This window comes from Sinohyriopsis cumingii, chromosome 13 (assembly GCF_028554795.1).
Source record: "Sinohyriopsis cumingii isolate HCF-2022 chromosome 13, ASM2855479v2, whole genome shotgun sequence".
Classification (NCBI taxonomy): domain Eukaryota; kingdom Metazoa; phylum Mollusca; class Bivalvia; order Unionida; family Unionidae; genus Sinohyriopsis; species Sinohyriopsis cumingii.
Genome location: NC_142973.1, coordinates 67,884,997 through 67,908,940, shown reverse-complemented (window position 1 = coordinate 67,908,940; position 23,944 = coordinate 67,884,997). Strand labels below are relative to the sequence as shown.

At 31.2% G+C, this 23,944-nt stretch overlaps 1 protein-coding gene across 4 annotated transcripts in view; it reads left to right on the top strand.

Moving 5' to 3' along the window:
* Nucleotides 1–23,944, top strand: part of LOC149785778 (uncharacterized) — a 148,901-nt gene that overhangs the window by 49,707 nt on the left and 75,250 nt on the right. The window lies entirely within an intron of this gene.

The following is a 23,944-nucleotide window of genomic DNA, read 5'->3' as shown; positions in this document are numbered from 1 at the left end:
CCACAATGGCTGTTTTGACAATCTTGCAGATGGCAGTTCATATTGACATCATGTTTTCACCAAAGACTTGTTATGATGTCTAGCTGGTACTAAATAGAAACTGCCAATTTCAGAACAAATATGACCATCATAGCATCCTTCTTGAAAATATTGTTGCTTCTCCAAAACAGAAAGTCATAACAACATATTGTTGCTCCTCCAAAACAGAAAGTCATATCAACATGGGTTTCCAGCAGAAGACTTCTTATGATGCAGTGTTTGTCCTAAATGAAGATGGTGTCAAATTGACATCCAATATGTCCACCACAGCATCTAATTTAAAAATCATATTATGGCTGAAGAATACTAAAGAAGGTTTCAACATTTCACAGTTACGGGTAAGAAATGGTCTTGTCTTGAATTCCTGGAAATTCTTCTCATCCAGTAGAGCATCAGTCCATTTGAGGGACGTTTTTTAAACTTATATTTTGGGACTTTGGAGCAAAAACTTTCTTAGCATGGTTAAGTATAATCTGTTTTGTATGCATTAGATGTTTTTAGCTTTTGTAAAAATTACAATGCTCAATCATTGTAGGAAACAAATAATTAGCAACACTGACTACCTGTACTGTATTGCCTCTTTACCGTATACTTGACAGGTACATTTTAATTTTGTGATATTTATGTTTTATGTTACTATCATTGTTTCATTTTCTTCTATTCCATTTGTTTATGATCATTTTTTTCACATGTTTCTCTGTTTGGTGTTGAACAGTTTCCTGTTTATCTGTGCAGTACAGTCAGTGTTACAACATGTGTAATACAAGTAATAACTCTTATTTACCTGTACAGTCAGTGTTATCATATGTGTACTAGAAGTAATGAATGTTATTTACTTGTACAGTCAGTGTTATAATATGTGTAATACAGGTAATATCTTTTATATACCTGATAAATATTTATAAAGTGTAAATAGTTCACATTGGCCTGTTCTGGAATTTGTTTTCTTTATCATCAGTCTATATAACTCCAAATTTAAATACACTAAACCAGTACAGTTTAATTGATGGTGAGATTTTTGTCATGGATTAGGGGAGAGAAGAGATTATCTGATTATTTGAAAAAGTCAATCATATGCATTATATTTATTACAGAATAATCATTTCACAAATAGGTTAGAATGTTCAGTTTATATGGTGGTATGTACTAGTGCTATCAAATTCAAGGGTTGTGGCCATTTTGTTGAACGATGCTATTAGTTTTCTGTTCATAGAGTAAGGAATAATCACACATGGTGAACCATACTATTTAGTTTTCTGCTCATAGAGTAAGGAATAATGATACATGTTGAACCATACTATTTATTTTTCTGTTTATAGAGTAAGGAATGATCATACATGTTGAACCATACTATTAGTTTTCTGTTCATAGAGTAAGGAATAATCATACATGTTGAACCATACTATTTAGTTTTCTGTTTATAGAATAAGGAATAATGATACATGTTGAACCATACTATTTAGTTTTCTGTTTATAGAGTAAGGAATAATCATACATGTTGAACCATACTATTTAGTTTTCTATTCATAGAGTAAGGAATGATCATACATGTTGAACCATACTATTTAGTTTTCTGTTTATAGAGTAAGGAATAATGATACATGTTGAACCATACTATTTAGTTTTCTATTCATAGAGTAAGGAATGATCATACATGAGATATTAGTTTAGAATTTTTGATCTACAATACCTTTGGATCCAGTGGAGAAAGTCCCTTTTACACTAACAATATCTATGGACACGGTAGAAACAGTACATTTTTTGTATTAAGCACTATCTATCAACTCAGTGTAGACAGTCCATTTTACACTAAGAAATACAGTATCTTTGGACTAAGGAGAGACAATTTATTTTGCATTAATCAGTATCTATGGACCCAATACAGACAGTCCAAGATTTCTATGGACCCAATAGAGACAGTCCAAGATTCTTAGCAGATATAAAAGATATAAAAAATGACATAGTTGAATTTAATAATGATAATATAGTTATTGGGGATGACTTTGATGATTTTGATAAAATGATAGATTCTGACACACACACACACACATATATATATGTGTGTGTGTGTATGTATGTATATATATATATATATATATATATATATATATATATATATATATATATATATATATATATATATATATATATATTGTTATGACTATGGTCTTAAAACATGTAAGAAGTGAAACCAACAAGTAAAATTTCAATGAACAATTTATTTCCCTACAGTACAAAGTGAAAATTCAAAGAGCACAATATTGTGAATTAAATCCCAAATAATCCTAAATGACCTTTCAAAGATACAAAGGAATAGAATGTTCTGAATAAATTCCAATAGCCCTGAATGTATTGATGTGCCATCGTGATACAATCTAGAATGTCTTTGAATGAGTTCTCAGTAATCTCAAAGAGGTGTTTTAATCCAAAAAGTCCATGAGCACTTTATAATTCCAATTAAAAATTTAGTAAATAATTCCTCTCAAATTATACCTGAAGACAACTAAAATTGATTCCACAGACTGACTTAAATCAGGAAATTAAGATTTTGTTTACCCAAATATACATACATGTATATGTATATACTATTTGGACTGCAAGAGCATTAAAAAACATGTATTACCGCTCCGGTGGCCTAGTGATTAGAGCGTCCGCATCGGATGCGGGAAGTCGTGGGTTCGATCCCCGGCCGAGTCATTCCAAAGACTTACAAAAATGGTACTAACAGCTGCCTCGCTTGGCGCTCAGCATTAAGAGGTTAGTATTAGGACTGGTCGGCCCGGTGTCAGGATAATGTGACTGGGTGGGACATCATGCTACATGTCTGCGGCATGATGCCCCAGGGCTTGACATCACTATAAACTGCCACATTGCAGACATCGTAGCAATATGACTGAAAAATTGTTAAAGCTATGTTAAAAATCCAAATCACACACACAAAAACATGTATCCCAAATAATAAAAGTCCAGTATTCATATTGAATCTACTCCTGAATTTGAAAAATCATTTTGGAAAGATATTCATTTTATTTAAAGCAATAAATTTCTTTTGCTCATTTCACAAATTATCACCCATGCAAAATGGCATACATGTACTTACTTGTATACATTTGAACAAACCAATATCCTTTTAAATGACCCTGAAATAATTGCCAGGTATTGCATACAGAATAATAGGAGTTTTACCTGATATAATAAATACATCAGTGAAAAAATCAGTAGCTTATAGAAAGAAGTGTTACAAACTGGTCTTAAGCTTTTTATAGACTTTGAGAAACCATTTGATTTATTGGATTAGCTATTTAAATAGAGCTATTTTTTCTAAAATTTAGTACCTGTTGTTTAAATATAAATACAGCTTTTCTTTAATAGATATACAGTTATTTGCAATAGTAAATGAACGAGTTTCATTTTGTTTCAGTTTAAAAGGAGGTTGAAGACAGGGTGATACCTTCTCCCCATTTATTTTCATTTATATGTTCAGAGATTTTGGTCCATGTGAGTAGACAAAAATCTAAATATTAGGCTGTTAAGTGGAAATCATTTAATAATATCACAGTAGGCTGCATAGCTGATTAACTTTAGATGGCTGTGAAATCTCTTCTTAAAATTTTGTTATTGATTTGTAAAGTTCTGATGACAGGTGTAAACATTGAAAGACTAAAGCAGTTTGGTTTCATATGAGGATTGGGTGGAGATAAGCTACTGTTCAAAATGTAATTTGAATGGTTACTCAAAAATACCTTTTTGGTATGCAATTATCATTGAATTTAGAGGTGATATTAAGGAGCTCAATTCTGATCACAGAATTAGTGAAATAAAAAGTCTACTACTCCAGTGGTTGAAAAAGTTACACACACCATTTGTTAAAATGTTGGGCACTACACAAATTAACTCTTCATGTACTTATATTTCCAAATCCACCTCAAAAAGTGCTGCAAAAAATAAATCACCATTTCTATACGTTTGTTTGGAATGACTCAAGAGACAAAAGAAATGCAGTGAGAAAAAATTACTTCGAAGGAGTTAAGAAAATGGGGATTAAATTATGCACATTTGGTTAAAAAGATTTTTAGCATATTAATCCCTATGAAAGTTTATATAGGTAGCTTCCTGTCCATATATAAACAATTTTTAACATTTCCTTTTTTGAGTACATTTCACAAACTTGTGTGTACACAGTTCAGTGCATCTTGGATGTATGTTTTTGATGCTTATACCATACCTTAATTATAAGGTAAAATTGGAAGTGTGAAAGAAGAAAGAAATATGGTAAAATACAAAATATTAAAATAGAAGAAATTAATGTATTTGTACACCCTCCTGTTGAAATATGGTCCAATACAAAATATTAAAATAGAAGAAATTAATGTATTTGTACACCCTCCTGTTGAAATATGGTCCAATACAAAATATTAAAATAGAAGAAATTAATGTATTTATACACCCTCCTGTTGAAATATGGTCCAATACAAAATACTAAAATAGAAGAAACTAATGTATTTGCACACACACCTGTTGAAGTATGGTCCAATACAAAATATTAAAATAGAAGAAATTAATGTATTTGTACACCCTCCTGTTGAAATATGGTCCAGTACAAAATATTAAAATAGAAGAAACTAATGTATTTGTACACCCTCCTGTTGAAATATGGTCCAATACAAAATATTAAAATAGAAGAAACTAATGTGTTTGTACACACTCCTGTTTGTTTGTACCCACTACCGATTTTAGAAACAATGGCTTTAAGGATATGAAAAAAATATACAAAACTGGTTGGCATTTCATTCATTGATTTATAAATTCTAATCTGATTGTTGCCAGGGAGTCCCAAACACTGTCAACTTGTTGGCTTTTTGAATTCACAGGACTTTCTTTGTAACTTGGTTGCCATATTTGCATGGACAACTCTATGTTTTCAAGCAACAGATATAGTGTAGTTTGCTGTCTTTGACAATCTCAATAATTCCATAAATTTTTGGAGATAATCTCCTTCAACGCATCCATTGGTATAAAAATATCAAGTTCCTTATTTGTTCAGTTTGTCACAGAAATATTAAACTTGACATTGCAAATATTGGAGGCAGAAGCATTTGTACTAAAATGGACTGTTCTAGAAACCAGAGAAGGACAGTGAGTAGTCTGCTTGTATACATCTAGAGCTTCTGTTTGCATTGAAACACCAATAAGTCGACAGTGTTAGAAAGCACTTGGCAACAGCTAGGTTAGAAATTCTCAATCAATGAATTGTTTTGCACATTTCTTGATATCCTTTGATGTTTTTCATTTTTAAAATCAGAAGGGTGGCACAAACAAACTGGAGGGTGTACAGATACTTTTGTATACCGATATTTCATCAGAATTGGTTTGAAAAAAGAAATGTTGTTTTACTTAAGTTATTTTGTAAATAAGGATGGTTCTTGGGTGTCATTTAGAAATTGTACAGATAAGTTCCAAATTCAATTTTTAAAAATTATTTCACTCTGTATTGAGATCCATTAAATCTTACTGTGATGAACTTACCATAAACACTGACAGTAATATGCAAAAACCTTCTTCGCATCTAGCTGGGGTTTTATATATAATGAGAAACCAACAAATGCAGTAAGAAAATATATCAGAAACTTTTAAATTTTAGTAATTATGATCCTTTCTAAAAGGTCAAATGTCATCTTGAATTTGATGTGTTGAATGGGCTGTATAATATGCCATAATTAAAAATGTACAATGACATCTAGAATTTGATGTGTCAACTGAGATTTATAATATGCCATAAGGTCAAATGTCATCTTGAATTTGATGCATTGAGTGGGGTTTTTAATATGCCATAATTAAAAATGTAAAATGACATCTTGAATTGATGCACTGAGTGAGGTTTTTATTATGCCATTAATAAAATGTAAAATGACATCTTGAATTGATGCATTGAGTGGGGGTTTTAATATGCCATAATTAAAAATGTAAAATGACATCTTGAATTGATGCATTGAGTGTGGGTTTTAATATGCCATAATTAAAAATGTAAAATGACATCTTGAATTGTTTTTAGTGGGGTTTTTAATATGCCATAAGTAAAAATGTAAAATGACATCTTGAATTGTTTTTAGTGGGGTTTTTAATATGCCATAATTAAAAATGTAAAATGACATCTTGAATTGATGCATTGAGTGTGGGTTTTAATATGCCATAATTAAAAATGTAAAATGACATCTTGAATTGTTTTTAGTGGGGTTTTTAATATGCCATAAGTAAAAATGTAAAATGACATCTTGAATTGATGTATTTATGGAGGTTTTAATATGCCATAATTAAAATGTAAAATAACATCTTGAATTGATGTATTTAGTGGGGTTTTTATTATGCCATAATTAAAATGTAAAATGACATCTTGAATTGATGTATTTAGTGGGGTTTTTATTATGCCATAATTAAAATGTAAAATGACATCTTGAATTGATGTATTTAGTGGGGTTTTTATTATGCCATAATTAAAATGTAAAATGACATCTTGAATGATGCATTGAGTGGGGGGTTTTAATATGCCATAATTAAAATGTAAAATGACATCTTGAATTGATATATTTAGTGGGGTTTTTATTATGCCATAATTAAAATGTAAAATGACATCTTGAATGATGCATTGAGTGGGGGTTTTAATATGCCATAATTAAAAATGTAAAATGACATCTTGAATTGTATTTAGTGGGGTTTTTAATATGCCATAATTAAAAATGTAAAATGACATCTTGAACTGATGTATTTAGTAGGGGTTTTAATATGCCATAATTAAAAAAGTAACATGACATCTTGAATTGATATATTTAGTGGGGGTTTTAATATGCCATAATTAAAAATGTAAAATGACATCTTGAATTGTATTTAGTGGGGTTTTTAATATGCCATAATTAAAGATGTAAAATGAGATATTGAATTGATATATTTAGTGGGGCTTTTATTATGCCATAATTAAAATGCAAAATGACGTCTTGAATTGATATATTTAGTGGGAGTTTTATTATGCCATAATTAAAGATGTAAAATGACATCTTGAATTGATGTATTTAGTCGGGGTTTTAATATGTCATAATTAAAAATAAAAAATGACATCTTGAATTGATGTATTTAGTGGGGGTTTTATTATGCTGTAATTAAAATGTAAAATGACATCTTGAATTGATGTATTTAGTGGGGTTTTTATTATGCCATAATTAAAATGTAAAATGACATCTTGAATTGATATATTTAGTGGGGGTTTTAATATGCCATAATTAAAAATGTAAAATGACTTCTTGAATTGATGCACTGAGTGGGGGTTTTAATATGCCATAATTAAAAATGTAAAAGGACATCTTGAATTGTATTTAGTGGGGTTTTTATTATGCCATAATTAAAATGTAAAATGACATCTTGAATTGATGCGCCGAGTGAGGTTTTTATTATGCTATAATTAAAATGTAACATGACATCTTGAATTGATAAATTTAGTGGGGGTTTTATTATGCCATAATTAAAATGTAAAATAACATCTTGAATTGATGTATTTAGTGGGGGTTTTAAAATGCCATAATTAAAAATGTAAAATGACATCTTGAATTGATGTATTTAGTGGGGGTTTTAATATGCCATAATTAAAAATGTAAAATGACATCTTGAATTGATGTATTTAGTGGGGTTTTTATTATGCCATAATTAAAATGTAAAATGACATCTTGAATTGATATATTTAGTGGTGGTTTTAATATGCCATAATGAAAATGTAAAATGACATCTTGAATTGATATATTTAGTGGGGGTTTTAATATGCCATAATTAAAAATGTAAAATGACATCTTGAATTGATGTATTTAGTGGGGGTTTTATTATGCCATAATTAAAATGTAAAATAACATCTTGAATTGATGTATTTAGTGGGGTTTTTATTATGCCATAATTAAAAATGTAAAATGACATCTTGATATATTTAGTGGGGGTTTTAATATGCCATAATGAAAATGTAAAATGACATCTTGAATTGATATATTTAGTGGGGGTTTTAATATGCCATAATTAAAAATGTAAAATGACATCTTGAATTGATGTATTTAGTGGGGTTTTTATTATGCCATAATTAAAATGTAAAATGACATCTTGAATTGATATATTTAGTGGTGGTTTTAATATGCCATAATGAAGATGTAAAATGACATCTTGAATTGATATATTTAGTGGGGGTTTTAATATGCCATAATTAAAAATGTAAAATGACATCTTGAATTGATGTATTTAGTGGGGGTTTTATTATGCCATAATTAAAATGTAAACTAACATCTTGAATTGATGTATTTAGTGGGGTTTTTATTATGCCATAATTAAAAATGTAAAATGACATCTTGATATATTTAGTGGGGGTTTTAATATGCCATAATGAAAATGTAAAATGACATCTTGGATTGATATATTTAGTGGGGGTTTTAATATGCCATAATTAAAAATGTAAAATGACATCTTGAATTGATGTATTTAGTGGGGTTTTTATTATGCCATAACTAAAATGTAAAATGACATCTTGAATTGATATATTTAGTGGTGGTTTTAATATGCCATAATTAAAAATGTAAAATGACATCTTGAATTGATGTATTTAGTGGGGTTTTTAATATGCCATAATTAAAATGTAAAATGACATCTTGAATTGATATATTTAGCGGGGGTTTTAATATGCCATAATTAAAATATAAAATGACATCTTGAAGTGATGTATTTAGCGGGGGTTTTAATATGCCATAATTAAAATGTAAAATGACATCTCGAAGTGATGTATTTAATGGGGGTTTTAATATGCCATAATTAAAAATGTAAAATGACATCTTGAATTGATGTATTTAGTGGGGGTTTTATTATGCCATAATTAAAATGTAAAATGACATCTTGAATTGATGTATTTAGCGGGGTTTTTAATATGCCATAATTAAAATGTAAAATGACATCTTGAATTGAGGTATTTAGCAGGGTTTTTAATATGCCATAATTAAAATGTAAAATGACATCTTGAATTGATGTATTTAGTGTGGGTTTTAATATGCCATAATTAAAAATGTAAAATGACATCTTGAATTGATGTATTTAGTGGGGGTTTTAATATGCCACAATTAAAAATGTAAAATGACATCTTGAATTGTTGTATTTAGTGGGGTTTTTAATATACCATAATTAAAATGTAAAATGACATCTTGAATTGATGTATTTATTGGGTTTTTTAATATGCCATAATTAAAAATGTAAAATGACATCTTGAATTGATGTATTTAGTGGGGTTTTTAATATGCCATAATTAAAATGTAAAATGACATCTTGAATTGATGTATTTAGCGGGGGTTTTAATATGCCCTAATTAAAAATGTAAAATGACATCTTGAATTGATGTATTTAGTGGGGGTTTTAATATGCCCTAATTAAAAATGTAATTTGACATCTTGAATTTATGTATTTAGTGGGGGTTTTAATATGCCATAATTAAAAATGTAAAATGACATCTTGAATTTATGTATTTAGCGGGGGTTTTAATATGCCATAATTAAAATGTAAAATGACATCTTGAATTGATGTATTTAGTGGGGGTTTTAATATGCCATAATTAAAAATGTAAAATGACATCTTGAATTTATGTAGTTACTGGGGTTTTTAATATGCCATAAGGTCAGTTGACATCTTGAATCTGATTCATTGAATATGGCTTTTAATACGACATAAGGCCAAATTATGTCTTAAATTTGATGTATTGAATGTGAGTTTTAGTTTGCAATGTAGGGTCACAAAATCTCCAGAATTTTTTGATAGTTCAAGTTTGAACTTTTGGACAGGATTTGGGTCACATACAATTTTTTAAAAAATATAAGATTTTTGATGAACTACAATTGATTCTTTTCAAAAATAATTTACAACAGTATTATTAGTATGTATTTTTTGTAGAAGGCACCTTTTTATGTCAGGGTCAATTAAAAAATCAACATCAGATAATGAAATTGTGAAACACAGAAAACCAAAAGTTTTAATAATATTTAATTAGAAACATGTGAAGGACAAAATCAAGAATAAAAAATGTATGTTAGGTTTCATAACTTGGCAGATATTTGATTTGACCATTTTTATGGGGTCCATGATAGTAGGAAGTGAGATGTAATTGTCACTTTTTTCTGGTAGTGGCCATGACAGTGTTGATGTCAGTAGATTTTTTAAGATGTTGCTTTAAGTTATTCATTTGCATTTTTGTTTTAAACCACCTCTTCCTTTTTTATCGTATTTGGTCTTGCACATAATACTGGTTATATTGATGAAATGTTGCGTATTTTGTTATTTCATGTTTGTTTGGATGTGATTATGTGAGTGTCTTCACATATGTGTATGCTTGTGTGTTTGTGTTGATGACATGACAATGCGAATTCTATGAGCTTTTTGGTGGGGAGGGGGGAGATATTAAATGGTGCAAAGAACTCTATTTTATTCAGATTTGAATTTTCAGTCATTGTTTGTAGGCTTATATGAGTAAATAGCTTTCAGTTATGCAATATTGCTTATTTGGGCATCGTTGACACTGACTCCACCTACAAACACATGGGAATACAAAATATAATTTTGGTCAATAGGTCCTCTGACACTGTTAGGAAGATTAGCAAGCATGGTTGGTCATAAATAAAAATGATGCCATATAATCTTAAAAATCTTGTAATTACTTCTGAATGGGTGATCATATTAAGATGGATTTTGACCTAAAGACTTCATATGATATCTTGTTGTTCCTAAATGAAAGTGTACTAATCTGGCCTCAAATACCAGCTTTAAATCTTTTTGACAATTTTTACAAACTTCTAGTTAGCATAGAATTTAGGTTAAAAAAACAAAACAAAACTTGGAGACTATTATGACTCCATGGTCATCAATAAAGTAATACAGATGAGTGAAAACCAACAAGTTTTGTAAAGTTCAAGAAATTATTTCCCTAAAATACAATGTGAAAATTTAAAAAACTTACAGTAATGCAAATTAAATCCCAAATAGTCCTGAATATTTTATCACAAGTTCCAACTGAATTCCAATGTCATTCCAAATAAGTTCTTATGTTGAATGTGTTGATGTGCCTGTAATCTCAGATATACTGATGTTCCAGTGGCCTTTAGTGTAATGATGTGCTAACAGTCTTTTAATGTAACACAATAACATAATCCAAAATGATCTTTTCTGAATGCACCAGAATTCCAATGTCCTAGACCCAGACCAAAATAAACATATTTACCTCCATTGATAATGATCCTAATATTTAACCCATACTCATAGAAAAATATTAACTATGTATTATTTGTTTACAAAATAAAAGTTACTGGTCAGGTTCACAATGAAATATATTTTGGACAATGTCAAGTCCAAAATACAATTATACTAAACATAATCATTGTGAAAAAACTTACAAATACAAAAAATTAAATATACATTCATATCCTAATTAGATTTTCACACTCATTCATAGAGTTTCATTTTTTGACACATTTTAAAACTTTTTGGCCCTTTTTTCTTTTGAAAACCTTGTTAGCACAATTAGTTAAAAACCATTTCAGGTAACAAATAAATTTTGGCATGCATTATTGTAGGCACATGTAGATAAGTTGATTAGATTTTCATGCTCTTATAGCAGTGTTTCTACATTTTTTTTATTATTTTGGCATAGACTTATATTGTCTGCAGTGTTTTCAAAAACACAACATATATTTTTCTTCAGTCGGTTCAAGATTTGAGCCTCCTGTCAAACTTATTATGTTTGCAAAATATTTTGCTTTGTCTCTGCTATTTAACTGAAATGTTTCTGGGCTTTTAAAATCACAGACTTTCTATATCACACACCTAACAAATTTTTTAACATTTTTATTCACTTTGCTATATATTCTCTTTTTTTTTTTTCAAGTAACAGTGTCACAGAAGGACATTAAATGTCTTGGTGGGGAGGAAGTATACAATGACACATTTTGCTTTCAAAAAGAAATTCCTTCTGGTTTATAATCAGGCCCATGTTAGTGGGAAGGGAGGCATTGTAGTCACCTTTCCAATGGGAGCTATGTTAGTGTCACCTGTTAGGGTTTTGGTTAAAGTTTTTGATTTGAAAATTTGATTTGAAAGATTTGGGAAAATATTAAACAATTTAAAATTTGATTTGAAAGATTTTCATCATACTTGGCATTAATTAATTATGGAGGTAAAACAATTAATTCTGCAATATGCTTGCTTGCCCCTTTGACCTTGGGGTGTTATAATGATCACAGTCATACTGAATTTGGATTAAAGTCTTCTTTTGTTCATAATATTTCCTAAACTCTTAGATATATTGTCTTCATACTTGTTATAATTTTGTTATGAAGCTGAGTTTTGGTGACTTACATTCTTTCCACCTTGACCTTTAATCATGGTCAGACTGATAGAAAATTAGCATTAATATTTTTGGTTAAAGATTTTTCATTAGCTAATTATATTTTCTAAATCCCATGATGGAATTACTTCAGACATTAGATCATTGTGAAGCACAAAAAACAATCATTCTTTGAAATGCTTAATCTCCCCTTTTGACCTTAGGGTCAAGGTCATGCATATTACACCAATGCTTTGACTGTGGGCTTGACATTCAGGTTCCTGCCATTTTTTTTATAATTATGAAGACAAGCAAACTATCAAGTAAGATTTTATGCATTAAATTTATTGTGTTCTTGATGGCATCCTGAGTATATAAATGAATTATTAACAGAACGTTCATGACTTCAACTCACAGTATTTATGCTTTTGTTTTGGTGTTAGATCAGGTCTGTTTCAGGCATTGGGTGAAATAGATATGTTTTCAGGTCTTAACTTGATTAATGAGCAAATTTTCTAACTGTAAGACTTAGCAAGACAATGGCAAGACCAGTCCATGAATTACTGGATCACTGTAGTTGACACCCATTGCTTGCATTTATGATCTGTTTATTGATATCATGAATACACTAAATATATATTGTATAGTAGAGTCACAGGAATGTTCTTACTTGTTAGGTCTGAGAAGATATAAAATTGATAGATTTATTGATGTTTGACTTTTACATCTACATTTTGAACCCCCATGTGATTCTTTAATGCCACATGAGTATAAATTATTAAGATTCTAGACAAAGAAGATACATGAGGGAAAAGTCACTTTAAAATTGGATTTTAATATGCTGTCAAAATAATTGTCTTTTATCTAGAATGTGCAGCAATACCAGAATCAAGGGGTAGTCAGCATGTTATATAGATTAGATTGCTGTACAAAAGTTATTTATACCAGGCTTATGGGACATCCAGGAAACTGTTAACATTTATCTTGATATCATTTTTGTGCCAAAGTATTTAATAATGGCAATATAATCTAATTGTATGTTATGTGGAAATTTTTCATATTTTTTGCAGAAGAAAGAGATTACATGTATATATTTTTCTTTCAATTACTTTGACGTCAAACTTTATGTAAATTTGATAGTAAGTAGTTCATTTATATATTTTCTGTTATTCCAAGTTTGTGCTACTTCACCTATATACATGTAGAAGAATGAACCATACAGTGTACTAAAGTGTAAACAGTCAATCGATATTAGAGAAAAATATTTTTCAAAATCAATCTTCCATCGAGTATGACTAACAAGCACATTAATGAACAGCAAAGCTTTTTGTCATTTTTTGTGACATGTTTACTTTTTGTTTTTATTCATCAATAACACAACATGCTTTACATTTATCTTACATTGTACTGATTTATTAATAAATCAGTCTCAATAACAATATTTTTTTATTTTGATGATCCTTATAAAACAACCATCAAAATGAAAAAGTAGCATTATTGATACAGATTTATTGGTCTACAATCTAGCCTAGCTGACAAAAGCATTCCAGGTTGTTGTTTTTTTTGTATCACCTAACAGAATAGCTACTGCCCTATATGTTGACCAATGCAGGTATTTCTACCTTGATACAAATTTATCTTTCCTGGCCAGCTCTGTTGACCTGTGTCCATTGATTGATGACAATATATTCTGGTATGCAAGTCTGGTATTTGCCTTATGTTGTTTACTTTAATAACCAAAGGTGAGGCAGTGACTTTTCTGTTATATATTAAGAAATCTCTAATGTATTTGTTAGCCAGGCTAAATTTGCACCATGTAGGATAATTCAATTCTTTTTAGTGCTGAATGACTAAATAAGAAGAAAAAAACATATGTCACAAAATTTGGCAAAATTCCCATCTCTTTGATGAACTTGTTAGCCATATTAGTAGAAAGATTCATCTTTAGCTCACTTGCCCAGAAGACAGAGGGAGCTGATAGTATGGTTCTTTGTCCAGAGTGTGGCATATTTGCCCATTAACAATTGTTTTCTCTACTTTTGCTACAGAATCTTACCAGATCTGAAAAAAATTATCCTGGCATGAAGCTGCTTAAAATGATGCTTATCAGTTAACATATATGGCTGCTGTTACTAAAAATAGAAAAACCTTTAAACAACTTCTTCTCAGAAACTGTTTAACAGAATCTGATCAAATTAAATGATCCAGGCATTAAGTTCTTTCAAGTTTGTTCAGATGATGTCAATCTACCATCAAATATGGCTGTGAGTACTAAAAGTAGAAAAGCCTTCAATTGACTCCTCGAAATTTGCTCAACAGAATTTGACCAAATTTGACACCAAGTATCCTGGCATAGATATGGTAGTTTTAATTTTATTTTAAAAAAAGGAAAAGATAGAAAATGTCTAAAACTGGCTTATTAAAAATGATCCAACAGAATACAACTAAATTAGACAAAACAGATCCTGACAGGAAAACCTTACAATTTTATACAAATATTGCCAATCTGTCATTCAGTAAGGCCACTGTTAGCAAGCCTTTAAAGGACTTCTCCAGAAATGTTGAAAAGAATTTGACCAAGCTTGATAGTCTATTTTCCCAAGTACAGCAAGGGAAGTAATCTATGATGAGGACAATTGAGAATCACAGGTTTGGGCAATTAGAATGTCCTTAGAAAAGGCCTCAGATGTAGATGATGGCCAATTTGAACTACCCTCAAGCCTGTGGTTTTCTTTATATCATAGTATCTTCACAGGTATCACCATGACTAGATGATTTGTCATCACTAACAGCCACATAAGCAAGTTTCAGATATTTCAACTGAATTTCTTAATTTTTTCATTACAGAGTTGCAGGAATAATATTAAAATTTAAAAGTGCAGGTATGTCATTGACTGTTCAAATGTGACAGAGTGTTATTTGTAACATGTAAAATTTTTTTGAATTTGTTCTTCTCACATCTAGCCCATTTTTGTCTGCCAAAAACTGACCAGTACATGAAGTATTATAATGATTCCGTTTGTTTCAAAGAGTCCAAGGTATTTCATTGCATTAGAAAGAGACGAGGATGTGTGAATGAGGGTTAGTTATACATGGAGTTCTTCCCCATCAGAAAAATTAAAATGGATTTTTTTTAAAACGTAGAATACAGGATGGATAATTTTAAATTAAACAATTCCAATAAATTTGTGAAATTATAAATCTTTTGGATTACAAATTGATTTTAAGCTGAAGAAATAATGTAAAATAGAAATAGAAAGTTACTCTCTAAGTTGCTAAATCAATTTGGGTGTGTGTGATTTAAATTTTTAATGTAGCTTTAAAAAAAATTGAGTCATATCGCTATGATGTCTGAGGTGTGACAGTTTATAGTAATGTCTAGCACTGGGGCATCATGCTGCAGACATGTAGCATTATGTCCCTCAGAGTCACATTATCCTGATACCAGGCCAACCAGTCCTAACACTAACCTCTTAATGCTGAGCGCCAACCAAGGCAGCTGTTAGTACCATTTTTGTAAGTCTTTGGTATGACTCAGCTGGGGTTTGAATCTGCAACCTCCTGCATCCGAGGCGGATGCTCTAACCACTAGGCCACCAGAGCGGTCAAATAAATTTGGGATAAGATTAGCTTGTAAACTGACTTGAACATGTACAATCTTGTGAATGAATTTGCTGTATTGTATCTTTCAGATACTTTATTCTCATTGCTGGACAAAAACTAACCAAACTATTGAAAACTTTAAAATGGTATTGCCATATTAAAGTTCCTGAAATATTTCTTTATTTTGGATGCTATCACACGTACATGCATAATTTTATGATAAATCATATGTTCAGTACCATTTGTCACAAATTGTCTTAAATTTTTATTTTATATCATTAGCTTTAAAAAACAAAACAACCAAACATTTGATATGATTTTCACTGGAAACAAAATTCAACAACTAAGAATAAAGGATGATCATATAGTGGAACTAAACATTTCTAGTGCATTATACAGTGGTTATCTTGAAAACATTATTGATACTCCTTCTGGATGGATGGATGGTCATATCAAAAGGGAGTTTTCACTAAAAGACTTATTGTGATGCCTGTCTTTTCCCAAACGAAAATGGTGCCACTTAGACACAGTGATAATCTTGAAAAGATGTCTTATGATGTCAAGTTGGTCATAGATGGAAATGGTGTCACTCTGACTTCCAATATGGCTGCCACATCTTGAAAACCTTGTTATTGCTACTTTTCATAAATGGCTGTTCATATTGACATTGTGCTTTTACCAAGAGAGTTCTAAATGAGACATATTAAGAATACATCCTATGTACAGTATTTAACTTTATATCATGTTTATTTGACCTAATTTACTATAGTCCAAAAACAAGATTCCCTTGAAGGGACTGATGCTCTACTGTCCTAAAAGGATTTCCAGGAATTTAAGACAAGACCATTTCTTCCTTTTAATTGCTGAATATTAAATCTACCTCTACATTCTTCAGAAATAAAATGATTTTCAAATTAGCTGCTATGATGGACATAATGAATGTTCAAATGTAACAATCTTGACTTAAGATCAACAAGACTTGATAGGAAGCCTTCTGTTGAAAAACCCATGTTGATATGATTTCTGTTTTGGAAGAGTAATAATAACAAGATTTTGAATATGGCTTTCATGATTGCCATATGTGATATCAGACTGGTACCATTTCCATGGTCAACTGTTAGGTTATGTAACCCAGGTGAGTAGTATCACATCCATATGTTGAGTGATATACATGGGACTCTTGTTTAATGAATAGTTTTCCATGATCTCAGCTGTTTGTGTTTTAAATATATATCATATAAAAACAATGTTTATGACTTTCTTGAAGTATGTAACATTTTACATTAAAGCATTCTTGTGAGGGATCAGAATGTAAGAAACAGTATTTTTTCTCCCAGTAAAGTTTCTTTTGTTTACTTAATATGCTCACCAAATTCATTCATTAATGATTATTTTGGATGATATTACCTCAATGCAGCCATGACAGGGTGCTATTTAACAATATGTCCAGAATGAATTCCTTTCACCGTATTCAATGTAATTTCTTGCATTTGCCTTAATAAGTGCACACAACCTTTTATTGTTTAAGCTGCCATAAAATATGCATCCTTTTCACACATGCTGTGCCATGTGAGATGAACACTGGTGATAAAACTCACTTGAAATTTCTTGGGACCTTCTACCATGCATGCTACTTATACTTCAGGTTAAATCAATCTCAGAAATGCATCAGACATGTTTAACCAGGACAACAATGTGTGTGTGTGTGTGTGTGTGTGTGTGTGTGTGTGTGTGTGTGTGTGTGTGTGTGTGTGGAGAAAGAGAGAGAGAGAGATCAAAGTGAAAAACAGACAAAGGAACCTCCAAAGTGGCAAGTTCACAACACAAAGGGAGCAAACTCTTCTAGCATGCATGTACACATGGTGTGCATTTATTTCAATGAGCTTAAATTAAATGCAATTAACCCAAGTAATAATTGTATAAGTGTACATTGTGTCTATTACATTGAATACAGTATGAATAAAGTGCCATGGTATAATTCATATGCATGATATATTTGATGGGTAGTAAGTGTTGTCCTTTTTTATTCACTATCAACTGAGCTGTCAAAAGGTTTTATGTTGTAAGGTTGTTGTATTATACCCTGATCATTTCCAGCATTTGGAGGTACACCTTTTTTAGGAGAAATGAAGATAAAGTCACAGTCACAGAGGGTGATTTCTTGAGTTGAAATGTGTTTCAGCTTGTGTTATTGTTTTGCATTTTTTCAGAGATTTTTCACAGAGAAAAATGCAAGACATTGTGAGCACAATGTTGTCTGTCAGTGGTAGCATTGGTGTTTAGTCAGTGTTAAAGTTGTTTATAACCCCAGAGCTCCAAAACTACATATAGGAATTTGGTGAAACTTAATGATTAGTGGGTGGGCATTGCCTGTTGTTAGCGTGCCAATTATAGACCAGAAGAGCTTATTGGATGGCTTGTTGTCTGATGTCTGTCCATCCATTAGCATAAGTTTGTTATCACTAATTCTCCAAAATTACTTGGAAAATTTCCATGGAACTTGACACACATACACATTCATCCAGAGTCTATATAGTGCTGCTTAAAGAAATCACTTGACTGATATCAACTGTAATGTGAAGTGTTTGTTTTCCTAATAAAGGCATTGCTTAGATTAGGACAGGTCATGCAAATTAATTGTGCTACATGTATTATATTTGCTGTACTCAAATCAATGCATGCCTTATATTTACTGTACTCAAATCAATCATTTTAACCTTAAATTGGTTAAAATCTCCAATTGTTATATTAAGACTTTAAAGTCATAATATCTTTCTTAAAGCCCCCCTCTTTTGGGGAGGTGAGGTGGTACACTGATGAGTACTGCCTTCATCAGAAAAGAATAATTGAGAACTAGTTTTACTCAGAATTTTGTTTTAGTTTGTCCAAATTAACCTATTCAGATAGTGCACTGTTTATTTTGTAATAATATTTTTGGGCTTCTGGTCATGATAAACATTTGCTACAAGTTTATAAAGCAAAATATAAAATTCAGCTTTCAAACGCTGCTAATTTTTGTCAGATACATGGACTGTAATTATTTTAAGTTTTAAAAACCCTCCTGAAAATCTTAAATTGCACTCAATCATTAGGTCACTCTTTTTAATTCAGGAACAGATAATTCACCATCACTACAGTCGCAATTGCACTTTTTTGTTTGTAAATACATTAAAGGAAAAAGTGCTTCAACTTCAACGGAATCACAAGACTTTGATCACAGGTGGCCTGTCAACCATTGGGTTGAAACTTTATAGCATTGAGCCGAAGTGTTGCTTCTGAGACTGCTAATTCCAGCTTTACTTAGCAAGCAGCTGAGCTAACTACTTCCTTCCCATATATTTAAGTGAAAACATACTCCAAGAAAAATATACAAAGAAAAAGGCTTGAACAAATATATGAATAAAACCCTTTTCCACAACAATTTAGGAATGATTAATTTATATGGTGAAGTCTTTCAGTAGAAAATTATGTTAATTGCCTGTAATAGTAATGATGGTGATGATGATGGTGATGATGATGATGGTGATGATGATGAGTACAAGTTCAAGAACTGAGTTCGAAAGGTGAACTTTCAGTCAGATATCACCTGTTTTGCCTTTGTCATGGGTGGCAGTTGTTGACAGATTTTGTTGAATACAATTTCTTGGCAAGAAGAGGTCATGCCTTAGCCAGCACTGGCCCTGGGTCTCTTCCTACCGTCTTGGACTAGTCCCAGGTTTATGACTTAGAAGCTGTTAAAATTCCACCCTCAGGGTATGTATACATTTACTTGGCATATAAGAGGAATTAATTTATGCAGTCAACATAGGTTGTGGCCTGTCCTTGATCTGTGGTGTCCCTCTGATGTGATCATAAATTGAAAACAATTGAGAATCCCATTATACACACTTTTTAACATGAAAAGGCCGAATGATTCATGCAACCAATATTGAACACTATCTTACTTAACCTTCTGGGGACTTGGATCTGGGTCATAACCAAGAAACTGTTCATAGCCCCACCGTATATTTAGATGTTGTAACCAACAGAAAAGTATAAGGCTAATGGCGAAGAAAGGCTAGACATAATGGAACAATTGTATATACCATCGTTACTAGCTTATAGGTTGAGTCAGACTGTAAGTATCAATGATCCCGATCTGCCGTTGCATAATGCACCTGCAGATCCAGGTCTCTGTTGCTCATTCTACTGATTACTCCTGTTAAACTGCACAGACCCCATTCTGTCAATGTATGATGCAATAGCAGATCTGGGTCTGTGCAGTTGACAGTTGGACTCGATTTATAAGTGAGTATATATGGTACTATGACAGTGGATAATGTGTCACATGATGTTAGTGTTTTGTACAGCTGTTGATTATATTGTACCATTGGATAAGATGTCACATGCTATCTGTGGTCTGTAGAACCTTTATTTTGTACCACTGGATTAGATTTTACTTGATATAGGTGTTCTATGGAATCATATAGTGTACCATTGTACAAGGTGTCACATAATATTAGTGTATGTTGAACTGTTATATAGACTACCATTTGATAATGTCACATGATATCAGTGTTCTGTGAACCATTGTATATGTTGTGCTATTTTGTAAGATATTACTTGATATCAGTGTTCTGTGAACCATTGTATATATTGTACCATTTGTAAGATATCACATGATATCAGTGCTCTGTGAACCATTGTATATGTTGTGCCATTTTGTAAGATATCACATGATATCAGTGTTCTGTGAACCATTGTATATGTTGTGCCATTTTGTAAGATATTACTTGATATCAGTGTTCTGTGAACCATTGTATATATTGTACCATTTGTAAGATATCACATGATATCAGTGTTCTGTGAACCATTGTATATGTTGTACCATTTGTAAGATATCACATGATATCAGTGTTCTGTGAACCATTGTATATGTTGTACCATTTGTAAGATATCACATGATATCTGTGTTCCGTGAACCACTGTATATATATTGTACCATTTTATTAGATGTCATATGATATATGTGTTCATTGGAACTAGTGGATATACTTTTCCATTGGATAAGATGTCATGTAATATCAATGACACATTGGAAAAATTTGCAGTGTAAAAGTTTTTGTTTTGTTACATCAACTGATCTTACAACCTTTTTATACTCAATGGTGACTTTAGGAAAAAATTGTCATGATGTGTTTATATTGGGGTATTTATCAGATATATCCAAGGTAGAGCTTGTTAAAGTAGACACATTTCCTTAACAATGTCAATATAAATATTCAGAGCAAGTCAGTCTTATGTAATCAGAGGATACCAATTAAAAAATTGCAAGCTCTACAGTTTCAATAAATAAAGCAAGATGTAGATGAGGAGACAAAAATGTGTGAATTTTCCACAGGGAAATCATACCCATACAAACTGGTACATGTTTCATGAGCGAGTACCCCTAAGGGAAATCATACCCATACAAACTGGTACATGTTTCATGAGCGAGTACCCCTAAGGGAAATCATACCCATACAAACTGGTACATGTTTCATGAGCGAGTACCCCTAAGGGAAATCATACCCATACAAACTGGTACATGTTTCATGAGCGAGTACCCCTAAGGGAAATCATACCCATACAAACTGGTACATGTTTCATGAGCGAGTACCCCTAAGGGAAATCATACCCATACAAACTGGTACATGTATCATGAGCGAGTACCCCTAAGGGAAATCATACCCATACAAACTGGTACATGTTTCATGAGCGAGTACCCCTAAGGGAAATCATACCCATACAAACTGGTACATGTTTCATGAGCGAGTACCCCTAAGGGAAATCATACCCATACAAACTGGTACATGTTTCATGAGCGAGTACCCCTAAGGGAAATCATACCCATACAAACTGGTACATGTATCATGAGCGAGTACCCTTAAGGGAAATCATACCCATACAAACTGGTACATGTATCATGAGCGAGTACCCCTAAGGGAAATCATACCCATACAAACTGGTATCATGAGTGAGTACCCCTAAGGGTCACAGTGTCTTATAAGAATTTCAATTGTTTTGTGCTCAGATTTATCATGGTAACTTGAGCAAAAGATAATTTGATTCTTTGATACACTTTAGACTGCCAATGAGGTTACAGAAACAAATGATAATGTATACAACTTAAAAACATTTGCAATCAGTTTTGATTTTTTTTAAACTTTTAACATTAGGCACAATTTTTTACCTGTTATTACTGGGCTGGACAAATACCAAAACTTTCCGAAGGTCTTGTATAGATTTTTTTAAAAAAATTATATTTAAAAAAAAAACTTTTCTTTTATATCATTATGGAAATTCTGGGCACATATAAAAAATGCTACATGACCCACATAATTTATAATTTGTCCCAGGCTGCTGGACTTTGGATTTTTTTCATTCGTTTAGAAAGGATAATTTTTGTAATTCCAAGAAAGAGAGATGTTATAGTACCAACAAAGAAATAAACTACTTGACTGATAGAGAAAACAACATCTTAAAAAATTAAGTCATTGGTTTCTGGATAAATTTATCCTTGGTTTTCATAAATGTATTTATTGTGACTCATTTTCCCCATACTTTTCAGGGCTTTTTTCTTCAATCTTTTATTTGTTTTATCCCAGGGTTCTTTCGCATGGAGAATTTTAATTTTCACAGTACAAGTTTGGTATATCCATGGTAACACAGTTCAAAGCATGACATTTTATTACTTAAATATGGTATAATTTTGATATTTCTTTTTTACAAACCATCATTTTATGCTGATACAGTTATAACCATGAATCTTTGATATAATGTAGCAGTTGCAGTTTAGTTACATACACAGTTATTTCCACATTGAATTGATTGGTTATTTCCGTATTGAATTAATTAGTTTTTTCCACATTGAATCAATTAGTTCACATTGAATTAATTAGCTATTTCCACATTTAATATTTAGGTTCTAACAACTGTACATGTAGCTAAATAATATTTACAAAAGAAGATGGAAATAATCATAAAGATTGCCAAATATTTAACATTTTAATAACAGTTATTATGTGAATTAAAATACATTATATTGATTGTAGACTTTTTGAGTTTTTTGTAAGTTATTATACTTAATTCCTGACAATAACTTTTTGTTACAAGAATAGATGTTATGGTCTTATGAAAACTGGTAATAGAAACATGAAGTTAAAGGAAAACTGCTATTGGCAATACACATGTATGTATTGTCTTCAGAACACTTAGAGTTGTGCTTTTCATCACTTATTTATTGAAACTTGCTTTTCTTTTGTTTTCATTTCTGCATTTATCAACATTCCCATTGTAAAGTATGTTAATCTTGTCTGATTTGTTTCATGGGTGTGTTGCCCTAGTTAATCTTGTCTATTTTATTACATTGGTGAGTTGTCATAGTTAATCTTGTATGATTTGTTACATAGGTGTGTTGCCATAGTTAATCTTGTCTAATTTATGACTTAGGTGTGTTGCCATTGTTAATCTTGTCAGATTTGTTACATAGGTGAGTTGCCATAGTTAATCTTGTCTGATTTATTACTTAGGTGTGTTGCTATTGTTAATTGTTAACCTTTTCTGATTTGTTACATATGTGTGTTGCCATAGTTAATCTTGTCTAATTTGTTACATAGGTGTGTTACCATAGTTAATCTTGTCTGATTTGTTACAAAGGTGTGTTGCCATAGTTAATCTTGTCTGATTTGTTACATAGGTGAGTTGCCATAGTTAACCTTGTCTGATTTGTTACATAGGTGAGTTGCCATAGTTAACCTTGTCTAATTTGTTACATAGGTGAGTTGCCATAGTTAATCTTGTCTGATTTGTTACATAGGTGAGTTGCCATAGTTAACCTTGTCTGATTTGTTACATAGGTGAGTTGCCATAGTTAACCTTGTCTGATTTGTTACATAGGTGAGTTGCCAT